Here is a 15625-nt window from a genome sequence, read left to right as displayed (position 1 = left end):
TGCAACATTTGCGTAGAACTAACGCTACAGATAGCAATACTGGGGGATTTGAAAAGCCATAGTCAATCAATCAATAATATAATAATTATTTTAGCAAAAATGTTTATTTTTAATTTACAATCTGTGGAAGCTATGAGAATTAGGAAGATTCAAATCTTTTGTGAAGCATCACAGCACAGTTGAAAAATATATGGCAAATAAAAATCCGAAATGGATGATGTTGGAAGATAGATGGGAAGGGTTGAGTGGAGCTGAAGGGTGGGACTAATAACAAGATAAACAATGTAGGGCATACGGGATCTGTGAAATGTGTATAGGTGCGGAGCTTTTGTGAAATAGCACAGTTACAAGTGGAAATCAAACTGGATGGACAACAGAAATAGAGGAAGGACTAAGAACAAACAAGAGAGAACTATTATAAAGTAGACTGTGTCTGTAAAATGTGTATAAGATGTATGAATTGAAGGTAAAAACAGAAATGTTTATCAGTTTACTCCAATTGGGGGATTGGTGGTAGGGTTTGCGGGGAATAACCCTATCCCCTCCGCTTGACCCTACCCCCTCCTCTCTTCTCCAGACCATTTCCGGAGACCTTCTCCCTTACCTCACCTCGCTCATCAACTCATCCTTGACCGCTGGCTACGTCCCTTCCGTCTTCAAGAGAGCGAGAGTTGCACCCCTTCTGAAAAAACCTACACTCGATCCCTCCGATGTCAACAACTACAGACCAGTATCCCTTCTTGCTTTTCTCTCCAAAACTCTTGAACGTGCCGTCCTTGGCCAGCTCTCCTGCTATCTCTCTCAGAATGACCTTCTTGATCCAAATCAGTCAGGTTTCAAGACTAGTCATTCAACTGAGACTGCTCTTCTCTGTCACGGAGGCGCTCCGCACTGCTAAAGCTAACTCTCTCTCCTCTGCTCTCATCCTTCTAGACCTATCGGCTGCCTTTGATACTGTGAACCATCAGATCCTCCTCTCCACCCTCTCCGAGTTGGGCATCTCCGGCGCGGCCCACGCTTGGATTGCGTCCTACCTGACAGGTCGCTCCTACCAGGTGGCGTGGCGAGAATCTGTCTCCTCACCACGTGCTCTCACCACTGGTGTCCCCCAGGGCTCTGTTCTAGGCCCTCTCCTATTCTCGCTATACACCAAGTCACTTGGCTCTGTCATAACCTCACATGGTCTCTCCTATCATTGCTATGCAGACGACACACAATTAATCTTCTCCTTTCCCCCTTCTGATAACCAGGTGGCGAATCGCATCTCTGCATGTCTGGCAGACATATCAGTGTGGATGACGGATCACCACCTCAAGCTGAACCTCGGCAAGACGGAGCTGCTCTTCCTCCCGGGGAAGGACTGCCCGTTCCATGATCTCGCCATCACGGTTGACAACTCCATTGTGTCCTCCTCCCAGAGCGCTAAGAACCTTGGCGTGATCCTGGACAACACCCTGTTGTTCTCAACTAACATCAAGGCGGTGGCCCGTTCCTGTAGGTTCATGCTCTACAACATCCGCAGAGTACGACCCTGCCTCACACAGGAAGCGGCTCAGGTCCTAATCCAGGCACTTGTCATCTTCCGTCTGGATTACTGCAACTCGCTGTTGGCTGGGCTCCCTGCCTGTGCCATTAAACCCCTACAACTCATCCAGAACGCCGCAGCCCGTCTGGTGTTCAACCTTCCCAAGTTCTCTCACGTCACCCCGCTCCTCCGCTCTCTCCACTGGCTTACAGTTGAAGCTCGCATCCGCTACAAGACCATGGTGCTTGCCTACGGAGCTGTGAGGGGAACGGCACCTCCGTACCTGCAGGCTCTGATCAGGCCCTACACCCAAACAAGGGCACTGCGTTCATCCACCTCTGGCCTGCTCGCCTCCCTACCTCTGAGGAAGTACAGTTCCCGCTCAGCCCAGTCAAAACCGTTCGCTGCTCTGGCACCCTGATGGTGGAACAAACTCCCTCACGACGCCAGGACAGCGGAGTCAATCACCACCTTCCGGAGACACCTGAAACCCCACCTCTTTAAGGAATACCTAGGATAGGATAAAGTAATCCTTCTGACCACCCCCCTTAAAAGATTTAGATGCACTATTGTAAAGTGGCTGTTCCACTGGATATCATAAGGTGAATGCACCAATTTGTAAGTCGCTCTGGATAAGAGCGTCTGCTAAATGACTTAAATGTAAATGTAAATGTAATAATAATAAAGGTATATTCTTTAATAAAGTATGTATGTCTATATAGGTATGTGTATGTATATATGTGTATATGTATGCATACGTGTATGGATATATATATTTACCCCAAAAAATATGGGGGATTGGAAATGATGCAGACAATTACATTGGAAGCAACATTCTTTCCGCAATATTAAGCTGATCCACCCCTAAAAAAGGGGTGGATCCACCCCTAAAAAAAAAAATAGGGTCTATTTTCCTGAATATCCACCTGACTGGCGTGCCCAAAGTAAACTACCTGTTACTCAGGCCCAGAAGCCAGGATATACATATAATTGCTACCATTGGATAGAAAACACTTTGAAGTTTGTAGAAATGTTACATTAATGTATGAGACTATAACACAATTGATATGGTAGGCTAAAATCTACAGGAAACCAACCGGAATGTTTTATTTTTATGATGTCCCAGGATCTTATAATGGAAAGCTATGGGTCCTATGCAATGGGTTCTAGCACTCAGATTGCAATTGCTATGGCTTCCACTAGATTTCAACAGTCTTTGTTCAAGGTTTCAAGCTTGTTTCTTCCAAAACGAGGAAGAATTTGGAGTTTTGGTACAAAGAGTCTCAGTGGAACATCCGTTTGTTCGCGCGCGACAAAGAGGACGTGCACCTGCTAATTTTACTTTTCTATTGAACATACTACTTTCTGTATGAAATATTATAGTTTATTTAGATTTTAGGGGACCTGAGGATTAAATAGAAATGTAGTTTGACTTGTTTGAACAAAGTTTAGCGGTAGCTTTTTGGATTCCTTTGTCTGCATTTTGAACGAGTGGATTACTGAAATCGATGGCGCCAATTTAACAGACTTTTTGGGATATAAAGAAGGATTTTATCTAACAAAACGAAAATTTGTGTTGTAGCTGGGACCCTTGGGACTGCAAACAGAGGAAGATTTTCAAAAGTAAGTGATTTATTTAATCGCTATTTGTGATTTTATGAAGCATGTGCTGGTTGAAAAATATGTTGATGTGGGGTGCCGTCCACAAACAATCACATGGTATGCTTTCGCTGTAAAGCCTATTGTAAATAGGACAATAGATAAACAAGAATTTAAGCTTTTAAATTATATAAGATACTTGTATGTTCAGAAATGTTTAACATTACGATTATTTATTTGAATTGCGCGCCCTCCAATTTCACTGGATGTGGTTGACAGGTGTTCCGCTGACGGTTAACAGGAGTGGAATTTGTTATCAGCCTCTTAGGAGAAAGGAAAGTGGTTGGATGAGCAGTCTGATTGTCCGTTGAATCAAGTGGACCAAGGTGCAGCGTGGTGAGCGTACCCTTTCTTTTTATTAGAAATGACGTCGACAAAACAATAAACAATACAAAACCAACCATGAAGCTTAAGGCTATGTGCCACAAACAAAGTCAACTTCCCACAAAGACAGGTGGGAAAAAGGGCTACCTAAGTATGGTATAGACAACGATAGACAGCTGTCTCTGATTGAGAACCCTACCCTGCCAAAACATAGAAATACAAATAATAGAACGAAAGAGCATAGAATGCCCACCCCAAATCACACCCTGACCAAACCAAATAGAGACATAAAAAGGATCTCTAATGTCAGGGCGTGACACTGATGCTCTGCATCTTTTCAATTGAGGGTGAAATGAACAGCTTGACTCAATGCAGTCTTAATAAGGAGAAGTTCCATTCCTCGGCTATACCAGCTGCTTCTACACCATCTGTCCCCTTCTGGAACTACATGAAAACTGGAGCCCTCCTGTGTGCCTCAATAGAACAGTGGAACCACAATAAACAATATCCACAACATTTATAACAATAAGCCACCCAATACAGGGAAGGTGAGGAAACGTTTAGGAGCACACACACGCAAAGGTCAGGGAAATGCTCTGCTTAATTCGTACGTTTTAGAAGTGGAGAAGTGGAGGGTGGGGAAGTGGACCTCTCTCTTCAGTCCCACTGTGTCCTGCTAAGGATGGTCTGCGCAGTGCACTTCCAGAACCTCCTCGGCCACTCACCTGGCGGTACGAGGGGTCAGAGCACCCACAGTTCTGTCTGCACTCCTACAATCAGCACCCGGGTCTACAGACACATAGACATGGGGATATGGTACCCGCAACTGTCACGCCCTGACCTTAGAGAGCCTTTTGATTTCTCTATTTGGTTAGGTCAGGGTGTGATTAGGGTGGGCATTCTAGGTTTTCTGTTTCTATGTTGGTGTGTTTGATTCCCAATCGGAGGCAGTTGTCTATCGTTGTCTCTAATTGGGAATCAGATAATCAGATAAGTTGTTAGTTTCCGTTTGGGTTTTGTGGGATCTTGTCTTTGTTTGTTGCATGTTTTGCCCTACGAAGCTTTACGTTCGTTGTATTGTTTTTGGTGGAACATTAATAAAGAAAATGTACGCCTACGACGCTGCACCTTGGTCTGGTCATTCTACCAACGAGAGCCGTAACAGCAACTCAATACTAAGCATGAATAGTCACCTACAAATGTTACATAGTTAGATTATATTAAGTCTAAACCGAGGCTATTATCCCTGTAATGTATTGTACAAATACTAGTTGTTCGAGGATAGACAGTTTGTGTGTTAGATTCATACATCAACACATTTGAAAAGATAAGACTGATTTGTGAAGATGAAGTAAGTTAGAGTAACTACCGGTATTCAATACTGTAAACTCTAGAGGCTGGGAGCATGTCAATTGATTATAATGCCCATATAAAAGCTGCTCTGTCGTCATTAATAACTTCTTAAAGGTTAAGCAAAGCAAAAAAGACCCAATCTATAATCTCCATCTATCCCTCTCTTGTGTGGGCAGCACAATTTACAGCAGGCCTTATAGATGGGCAATTCATTCTCAGCCTCTCTCCCTCTTCTCAACTCTACTGCATTTCTTATCCCTTTCTTTCTTGCTTCTTTCCTTACCCCTTCCTCTCTCTCCCTCTCTCCCTCCCTATCCCCTTTCCCTCTCCCTGTCACCTTTCCCTCTCTCTAATTGCTTTATCCCGGAGAGCTCCTCTGCACAAGCAGCCTGTAAATCAAGAGGCAAGACTGTCAACACATAGATGAATGGCACAGAGTCAGATAAAAGAATGCCACTGAGAAATTATAATTTTCAGTTCAAAAAGGCTGATCAGCAACAGGACCTGAAAGCAGCTGCCAGGAGATGTGAGATGTGTGTAAAAATATGCACAGGTTCAGCATGAAAGGGGCGATAATACAAACATTGAGCTAGAGTTTGTGCTTGTGATAATGAAAGTGAAATAGGGGGGACAGAAAATCATTATGATGATAGTGGTGACTCCTCGTTCTTCCTCTCAAGTTTTTGTAACAATAGGCATAATGTGTATTCAGGTTTAAGCTAGAAATATCATTTTTTTACATTGGATTCGTCCTCAATCCACCGCATCCGCCGATGTCACAGTTCCACATCTACGGTGAAAGGTGACAAAACTAGAGCGGTGTTTGTCAGACCATGAGACATCCCGAAAGTCTGTCTTCTCACGAAAACGTCTGTAGTGTCCGAACGGTTTGACCTGCAAACTATTATGACCACTGTATGGAAAAGGGACACTCTCACGACGGTCGTCGATACCATCGACGGTCAACGATACAAAGTCAGTACCATCGACTGAGGCAAGCCAGCAGAAAATAGAGAGTGTTGTGCCTGATTGGCTCAGTTTTCTGTCATGATTGGCTCAGTTTTTTGTCACTCATGGGACAGTACATCGTCCCTTTTTCTAAGTTTAGAGCTCGAAAAATTTTGCCCCTTGGGTTCTGCCATAGTTATATTAGAAGTGCCGATCCAAGAAGGCTCAAGGTCATTGGCCACAGATAAAATGACATCAAATCACGTTATATCTACTGTACAGTAGCTTTAATTAGACTGATCATGTCAACATCTTACTTTCAAAGTCTTAGCAAGCAGTCATCATCAGTTGTCGACAATCTACTGGCAAATCCTTTAAAATCCTTGTTATATGAAGAGAAAGTATAGATAAAACATATCGGTGCTCATTGGCCGTTGTACATAAAGATTACACAACAAGTTGGAAATCGCAAATTCAACAGTGAGTCACTTGGAAGAAATCAGTGACTAACTGCAAGCGTTGCAAAGAAACCTCTAAAGTTAGCCTGCTATTCAATGTGTTTTTTCCCCCCAAAGTTCTCACCATAAATCCAGAGAATACCAGACTTTGATGACAAAGTTTGGTGACGAAATTTGCCCACAAAGGATTGCTGCGCCACCTTCACAAGGTTAGTCCAAAAATGTATTGTATGCTGCTGCATAAATTACGTAATACACAAGGGAGAAATGTATACAGTAGCTAAGAAAGTAATACTAAGTGTATGTTGTGTAGTAAGCTGTTAGTAGGCCGTGTGCCTCACCCTAATCATTTGTATTGTAAACACATCGTTCGTGGCCCGGTGTGTGCTTGTTTGGCTACTTTTTTGTACAGCATTGACAGTACTACTGATAGTATTGGTGGTGCTTGGTTTGCACGTGCAAATGAATAGAATTGTGTTATTTAACGTGTCAAATAGTGTTATATGACATACTTTTTTGACACACAAAGACCCACCTACTGTTTTACCTTGGTGGTGCACAAATAGCCCATAATCTGTTTTAGAGAAATGTAATCATCGAATATTGTAAGAGCTTTCATTGTCTGTTTAGATGTCCCATTTATTTATCCTACGGTTCTAACTTGTACAGGGAGTACACTGTAAGAACGGCACATGTTCTGAATTCTGTCGCTCTACATTTCAAAAGTGCTGAACAAATAGTTCTATTGACTACGTCCGTCCTAGCTCGCTCATTAATGTCTTAATCAAAATTACAGATTGCCTCTTACCTCTTATTTGTACAACTCAATTGTCAGTTGAAACCACATTTGTTTAAGCAAGTCAGCCATATCAGCTATGTTTTTAAAAAAAAGCAGTAAATGAGGCTGAATGAACTGTTTCGCTGCCAGGCAAGGGTCCACTGACAGCCAGGTGTAGCAGTGGTAAGGTGTTGGGACTCTGCTGTTGGGACAGCTTTACTAGGCAGTGTAAGAGGATGGCCCTATAAATTGTCAAAGACTGTTCTATACCGTTCTCTCTGCTACCACACGGCAAGCCTTACCGATGCACCAAGTCTAGGTCCAAGAGGCTTCTAAACAGCTTCTACCTCCAAGCCATAAGACTCCTGAACACCTAATCAAATGGCTACCCAGAGTATTTGCATTGCCCCGCCCCCTGTTTTACACCGCTGCTACTCTCTGTTGCTATCATCTATGCATAGTCACTAATAATTCTACCCACATGTACATATTACCTCAACTAACCGGTGCCCCCGCACATTGACTCTATACCGGTACCGCCATGTATATAGTCTCGCTATTGTTATTTTACGGCTGCTCTTTAATTACTTGATACTTTTATTTCTTGTTCTTATCCGTGTATATATATATATACTGTATATATATAACTGCATTGTTGGTTAGGGGCTTGTAAGTAAGCATTTTACTGTAAGGTCTACACCTGTTGTATTTGGAGCATGTGACTAATACGATTCGATTTATGTAGGCGCTAACAGTTTGTAGTCACCGTTTGTCACCGTTAAAGTGCAATTAATGTATTGTTTAGTGTTGCGTAGTGGCTTTGCTGGCATGTGTGACCGATGTGAAATGGTTAGCGGGGTGCGTGCTAATAGCGTTTCAATTGGTGACGTCACTCGCTCTGAGACCTTGAAGTAGTTGTTCCTCTTGCTCTGCAAGGGCTTTTGTGGGACGATGGGTAACGTGGCTTTTGTGGCTTTTGTGGAGCGATGGGTAGCGATGCTTCGTGGGAGGCAGTTGTTAATGTGTGCAGAGGGTCCCTGGTTCAAGCCCAGGTAGTGGCGAGGAGAGGGACGGAAGCTAAACTGTTACATTGATGCTGTTGACCCGGATCACTGGTTGCTGCGGAAAAGGAGGAGGTCAAAAGGGGGGTGAGTGTAACTGATGTGAAATGCTTAGCGGGGTGCGCGCTAATAGCGTTTCAATTGGTGACGTCACTCGCTCTGAGACCTTGAAGTAGTTGTTCCCCTTGCACTGCAAGTGCCGCAGCTTTGTGGAGCGATGGGTAGCGATGCTTCGTGGGAGGCAGTTGTTGATGTGTGCAGAGGGCCCCCTGGTTCGGGGCGAGGAGAGGAACGGAAGCTAATCTGTTACACATGCATCCCGCATTTTTTTGTTTGCCCCACCAAGATTTACATGCTAAAATCAACACTGATTATTGGTTACTAGAATCTGGGGCAAAGCTTTTGTGCTCTGCCAGAACCATTGCCATCTCCACATCATAGATCAGGAACAAACTGGTGCAGAAGTGTACAGTGTAATTTGCTTAGAAGGTAGGAGATAATCACTGAGATCCAGCTTCACAGAGCATGCAAAGCACTTCTGACACTGGAGCTGTAGAACATCGAAAAAACACAATGTCTCAACCCAGCCACCGATCTGCTGCACAATAAATGCCTTCAATGAACAAATGACTGATGTGAGGTCTAATTTTTCAAGCATTATGAAATGTGTGTCATTGGGCATGGATGGCTGCACCATGATTGTAGAAACTCATGAGATGATTTCCATGCACTAAGCCTTCCATGCACATGCACCGAGGCTTGTTTCTGTTATGTAAGGTGTGAGCAGAGAGGCAGTAAGTTTTAGGCTGTGGGTGATTGGTGATGGGTGTCGCATACTGTACCTTCTCCACTAAGAAGCTGAGCTGCTGGGAGGAGATGTCCAAGAGAGGTGATGAGCTCCTTCCCACTCTGGTGACCTAGCATGGCGTGACACACCAGCCTCTCTCAGACCACCTGGGTTAGAAACACAGGTATTCAGTACACACATTCCGTTAGCTCAAGACAACATTTATACCATTATATGCAATTCTGCACTGAAGCTCAGATTTTGACCTTGTGTAGGTATAAATGTGACAGTTTCCTATAACTACCCAACAGAAATACAGCCCTGTCCTGCCAAAGCTTTGCTTGGGATTTCCTGAAATACAATCCTACAATTGCCATTGAAAGATATAGGGGATCAGCAGAGGCTGCAGTGGCATGGGCTTACCTCTGGTTCCCGCTTCTTTCCCTCTCCTGTTCACCATTCAATCAATAAGGACTCAAGGAGAAATGTATCCCAGTAATACCCAGAGACGAAGTCAATACCCAGGCCTGTGCAGCGTGACTAGTGTCAGATGAAGGGGGCTTTAAACACCTTTATCTCTGTAGTATTCAACCTTGAGGCCCCTGTGTCATTATCTGAAATGCTAGCTAAGAGTGCACTTAATGTAATTCACATGTTCGTCCAAATTTTAGCGAAAGTCAATAACCAGCTGTGAATACTACTATTAAACACTGGTAATGGTACACTAAAAATAACTGGTTTGGCTGAACATAAAAACGAATCCATAAAGTTAGTCCAATGTGGTGAAACATACTAGATTCGTTTTGCGAATAAAATTGAATAATTTATTCAAAGTCCAACAACTGTGGGTGCTGACAAAGACCAATGCAGTCGGTGTCGAAATTTTTCACCCGTAACACATAATAAATTATCCAAAATGCACAGACTGTTATTGACGAACAAAGACTGTTAACACAGGCAGACCAATTCTGATCTTTTTTTCACTATTTAGTCATTAGACCAATCAGATCAGCTCTGAAAAATATTTGAAAAGATTGGTCAGAAGACCAATACGTGGAAAAAATATCAGAATTGATCTGGCTGTGTAAAGGCAGCCATATCTGTTGCTTGAGGGAGTGTGTCAAATCAAATGTTATTTGACACAAGCGCCGAATACAACAGATACCATAAAATGCTTCCTGACAAGCCCTTAACCAACAATTCCGTTTTAAGAAAATAGAGTTAAGAAAATATTTACTAAAATAAAAAATAAATACAAAAGTAACACAATAAAATAACAATAATGAGGCTACATTATGTATAGACTCGGTACTGTTACCGAGTCAATGTGCGGGGGTACAGATTAGTCAAGGTAATTTCTACATGTTGGTAGGGGTAAAGTGACTATGCATAGATAATAAACAGCGAGTAGCAGCATGTGTAAAAACAAAGGGGTGTGGGTGTCAATGCAAATAGTCCGGGTGGCCATTTGATTCATTGTTCAGCAGTCGTATGGCTTGGGGGTAGAAGCTGTTGAGTAGCCATTTGGACCTAGACTTGGCACTCCGGTACCACTTGCCATGCGTTAGCAGAGAGAACAGTCTATGACTGGAGTCTTTGACCATTTTTTTGGGCCGTCCTCTGACACCGCCTAGTATATAGGTCCTGGATGGCAGGAAGCTTGGCCCCAGTGATGTACTGGGCCGTTCGCATTACCCTCTGTTGCGCCTTACGGTCGGATGCCGAGCAGTTGTAATACCAGGTCGTGATGCAACCGGTCAGGATGCTCTCAATGGTGCAACTGTATAACTTCTTGAGGATCTGGGGACCCATGCCAAATCTTTTCAGTCTCCTGAGGGGGAAAAGGCATTGTCGTGCCCTCTTCACAATTTTCTTGGTGTGTTTTGACCATGCTAGTTTGTAACTTGAAACTCTCGATCAGCTCCATTACAGCCCCGTCAATATGAATGGGGGTGTGTTAGACCCTCCTTTTCCTGTGGTCCACGATCATCTCCTTTGTCTTGCTCACATTGAGGGAGAGATTGTTTTCCTGGCACCACACTGCCAGGTCTCTTACCTCCTCCCTATAGGCTCTCATCGCTGTGTCGTCAGCAAACTTAATGATGGTGTTGGAGTCGTGCTTGGCCACGTATTAGTGGGTGAACAGGCAGTACAGGAGGGGACTAAGTACGCACCCCTGAGGGGCCCCCATGTCGAGGATCAGCGTGGCAGATCTGTTGCCTACCCTCACCACCTGGGGGTACGGCCTGTCAGGAAGTTCAGGATCCAGTTGCAGAGGGAAGTGTTTAGTCCCATGGTCCTTAGCTTATTGATGAGCTTTGTGGGCACTATGGTGTTGAACACTGAGCTGTAGTCAATGAAAAGCATTCTCACATAGGTGTTCCTTTTGTCCAGGTGGGAAAGGGCAGTATGGAGAGCAATTGAGATTGCGTCATCTGTGGATCTGTTGGGACGGTATGCGAATTGGAATGGGTCTAGAGTTTCCGGGGTGATGGTGTTAATGTGAGCCATAACCAGCCTTTAGAAGTGTGTTACGGGGCGTAGTCATTTAGGCAGGTTACCTTCGCTTTCTTGGGCACAGGGACTATGGTGGTCTGCTTGAAACATGTAGGTATTACAGACTTTGTCAGGAAGAGTTTGAAATGTCAGTGAAGACACTTGACAGTTGGTCCGCGCATGCTCTAAGTACACGTCCTGGTAATCCGTCTGGCCCCGCAGCCTTGTGAATGCTAACCTGTTTAAAAGGTCTTGCTCACATTGGCTATGGAGAGCATGATAACCCATCGTCCGGAACAGCTGGTGCTCTCATGAGTCTATGTTTCTAGATCTCAACTTACTATCTAAGTTGTGTCTGACAGAGGAGTGTTTGCCACCATTGTCACATGTTCCCACCTTGGGAGAATCAGAGGAGCCCTCCAGCAACATGTTAGCGGTGTGTCCCGTGGCGAGCTCTATGCGTATAGGATGCAGGCTGAAGACTGGCCCATCTACAGCTGGAGGAACCAGGGAGCTGCGACCCTTTTCCTCCCTGGTTGTGTTGGTGGGCGGGGGGGGGGGGGGGGGGCCTCTGCGGAGGAACTGGAGGTACCCCTCTGTGTTCCAGTATAGCTGGTGGAAGGGCTGACCTCAGTTGGTCACTCTAAAGCAGTACTGATATGGACCAGAGCTGGGGAGCAGAGGACAGAAAACAAGCTTTCAGGGAAATAATTGAATGACTGGTGGATTTGAATGGGATTTGAATGACTGATTTGATTGAATATGTAAAGTATGTACACACTCCCTGCCTGTACCTGAAATGTGCCCCCAGGTCCAGACTAGGGACAAAAGGAAGGTTGGTGGCAATGGTAGTGCCCTTTCCATTGGCAGAGAGAAATATGGTGTGTTTCATTATCCTGGATGGATAGGTGCAGCTTGTCCTGGAAGTGCACCCTCTACAACCACTATGATTATTATTTGACCCTGCTGGTTATCTAACGTTTAAAAATCTTGAAGAACAATCTGGCCTTAAATGCCCATATACTCTTAAAATCTCCACCAGGCACAGAAGAGAAGAAGAGGACTGGCCACCCCTCAGAGCCTGGTTCCTCTCTAGGTTTCTTCCTAGGTTCCTGCCTTTTCTAGAGAGTTTTTCCTAGCCACCGTGCTTCTACATCTGCATTGCTTGCTGTTTTGGGTTTTAGGCTGGGTTTCTGTATAGCACTTTGTGACATCTGCTGATGCAAAAAAGGCTTTATAAATGCATTTGATTGTCATATAGGTGAGCCACCTGCCTCAGCTCCAGCTTCCCCTGGGGTGGAACCTCTCCCTCACTGGGCTCCACCCACCACCTGCTGCGAACCTGGAAAAAAACAGTGGCCTTCTGTTACATAGGTTTTTACATCTGATGTAGTAAAAGACAGAATCACTACGTAATAGGTGTAGTACTGCCAGTTTAACCATACTGTATAATGCCGTAAGCCAAAACACAGAATAAATAATATAATTTAGCAGATGCTCTTATCCAGAGTGACTTAGTAGTGAGTGCATACATGTTCATACTTTTTTGTACTGGCTCCCAGTGTGAATCGAACCCACAACCCTGGCAGTGCAAGTGCCAAGCTCTTCAAACTGAGCCACATGGGACCAAATTCAATCTACCTGTATAATATATGATAGATTCATTGAGGGGCTTTGTAAGAGTATGTCTGTGATGTTCATGAAACATTCTCAGGTTAGTCAAACATCCAGGAGAAAAAGGGTTCACAAGCAGTGAACCCTTTTATGTTTGGGCCCATAGAGCTCATATGTTCTATAAAAGTCTGTGTTTGAGGCATTCTTACAGAGGGTCTGTGCTTTCGATTAACCAACAAATAAAATAAGGGCACCACACACGAAGCAATTTGACTCCTTTATCAGAACCTTTTCTGTCTCTTGGACCAAGCACTGTTTTATAATGAGAGGTAATGTAGTGATAGCAGGTCCGGGCTCCCTCCAGTCTCTTCCCTACTAATACTGTCTTATCTGTGGGCCTTTTGGGAGCCTGGTGGAGGCAGAGGAAGGCTGCAGTTGGGAAGCTCACTACTCGTCTATCAGTTTTACAGAGAGTGTGAAGCTGCTAATTGAAGCAATCACAGACAGGCTGGGGTTTTATCCGATCCAGGGCCCAAAAGCTGTGTTGCTATAGATACCAGGATTGATACAGAGGATTCAGCCTGCTTTCGCCCTATTAGATGTACTGTACAATCTAATTCAGCTTGAAAGCGGAATTTTCATCTAAAGAAAAAATGCAGAACAATTCCCCATTCTATACTACTCCATTCTAGATTTCTGATTGATTTAGATTCAACAAGGAAATAATCTAAAAAGGAAACAGACATTCATCTTCTCTACCACTACATCTTCAGCCTTGTTCACATCAGCAGATAAGACCAAAGTGCACCAGTAGCTCTCAATATATCTTAACTATTAGCTGAAAGAGGATTTAAAATCAATTTTCCATGCAGCAGCTTCCTGATTGATTTGTTGCACATAAAGTTTTAATGGGGATTTTCAGATTGAATCCAGCGCTGTGACATTGGAGTAGGCTCTCTGATTGATAATACTTTATTTTTTCACCACCACACTGGAGGGCTCATCCAACTATCTGGATGCTTCCATGGACTAAGCGGAATCATCACATTTGACTGCCATCATGACGTCTTCTTCAGAACCACGACCAACCAAAGACATTAATGAGCTCCGTGTATGTAGGGGAAATGTGATGGCAGAGAGGAACAAGCACTACACTTCTATAACAAACTCTCTAGTCTACAAGGGCAGAAACACACTTTTTTACAACTTCCTTGCGCTGACATTGGCTATGCAATGAGTTGGATTTAATTGGAGTTTCAGTGTGTGCTCGAGTGTGGAGGGGACCTTATTGAACAGAGCATGGTCTGCTGGCGACAGGAGATGCTCTTGATGTTACAAGCAGTCATGTAGAACCAACCGATCATGGATCATAGCTCCTGATTAATCACCATCAACAACATTATCACTAGCTGAACTTTATAGCTACTGGAAGTTACTGAGTCACGCAGACTTCTTTACTCTCCATAAATGCACAATCTGATTCTTTAGAGGGATTAATCATAGCCCCCAAAGTCTGTTGCATATCGGTATCTTGTTCATCTGTACATTAACTTGAAGATATAAGTATATTCTGCTACCCTGTGAGACAGAAGTAGGGCAGATTTCTATGTCTAGTCAAAGGAAGATGTCTAGTCACATTTAATATATTCTAATATAGACTCTCTACAGTGTACTTCATTCTAGATAAAGTGGGATGTCAGCTCATTACAGAGGGACTTGCAGAGAAAGGGGAGTAAACGGCAATTGAGGCATTCAGCCACTACACCTCACCTAACCATCCATGTGAGCGGTGTGTGACTTTGGGATTCATCTGAGAGTCATAGATCACTTTCTAAGGCTTTATGTGCCAGAGAGCTAGTGAGAGCTGAGCTGCTGGTCGATACAAAGGTGATCATGGAGGGGTATGAAGAACAAGCCAGCTGAAATGTCAATAATCAGATCAGACTTGCATTACAGAGGTTTAATAAAATGTATTGCTTTGAACCATGGCATGTCAAGGAGGTTTCAAATGAAAACCACAGCAAAACTCAGTAGCTAAGACCCCAAATAGTAGATTTGATAAGGCCATCATACAATACAATATACTTTATTGTCCATTTACATGCAAATTCATTCTGTGACGTCAGCATACAAATGCACAAACGCAACACAATATATTACATGCAGTACGGAAAAATGCAAAGTTCGTACACACGTCACATGTTTAGATTTCCACATATTGAAAGTCTCTGCGGCCTACTGTCCAACTGTTCAGCAGCCCAATGGCCGATGGAGTGAAACATGCTCTTATTCTTACTGCTCTTTGCCCTTAATCTCCTTCCGGAGTGCAGCAGCTCAAAACATTGGGCAAGAATATACTAATGGCAAAATATAAATTGAAAGTATGCTTTGTTTTTAAATCTTTTACATTCTTTTGCCATCAAGTTCTACCTGGATCTTTGCCATGCTATCGAGCGACTCTGTTATTCTAGAAGAATGACCATCGATTGATGCTTGAAAATGCTTAGTAAAAATCCTGCCTTATCAACGGACAGCTCTTTAGCCTTAGAGGTGAAAAGAGTGTCAGAAGTATTTCCTCAGCACTGCACTTTAAAGATTTAAGTGCAATACAAGACACTGTGT

General features: G+C 43.7%; 1 pseudogene; it reads right to left on the bottom strand.

The window, feature by feature from the left end:
* LOC129861825 (hydrocephalus-inducing protein-like) overlaps nucleotides 1-15625 on the bottom strand; it is a 97718-nt pseudogene that overhangs the window by 56627 nt on the left and 25466 nt on the right.

Source organism: Salvelinus fontinalis, chromosome 9 (assembly GCF_029448725.1).
Source record: "Salvelinus fontinalis isolate EN_2023a chromosome 9, ASM2944872v1, whole genome shotgun sequence".
NCBI classification, from domain to species: Eukaryota; Metazoa; Chordata; class Actinopteri; order Salmoniformes; family Salmonidae; genus Salvelinus; species Salvelinus fontinalis.
The sequence above is the reverse complement of the archived record's forward strand: the minus strand, read 5'-3'. Positions and strand labels throughout refer to the sequence as shown.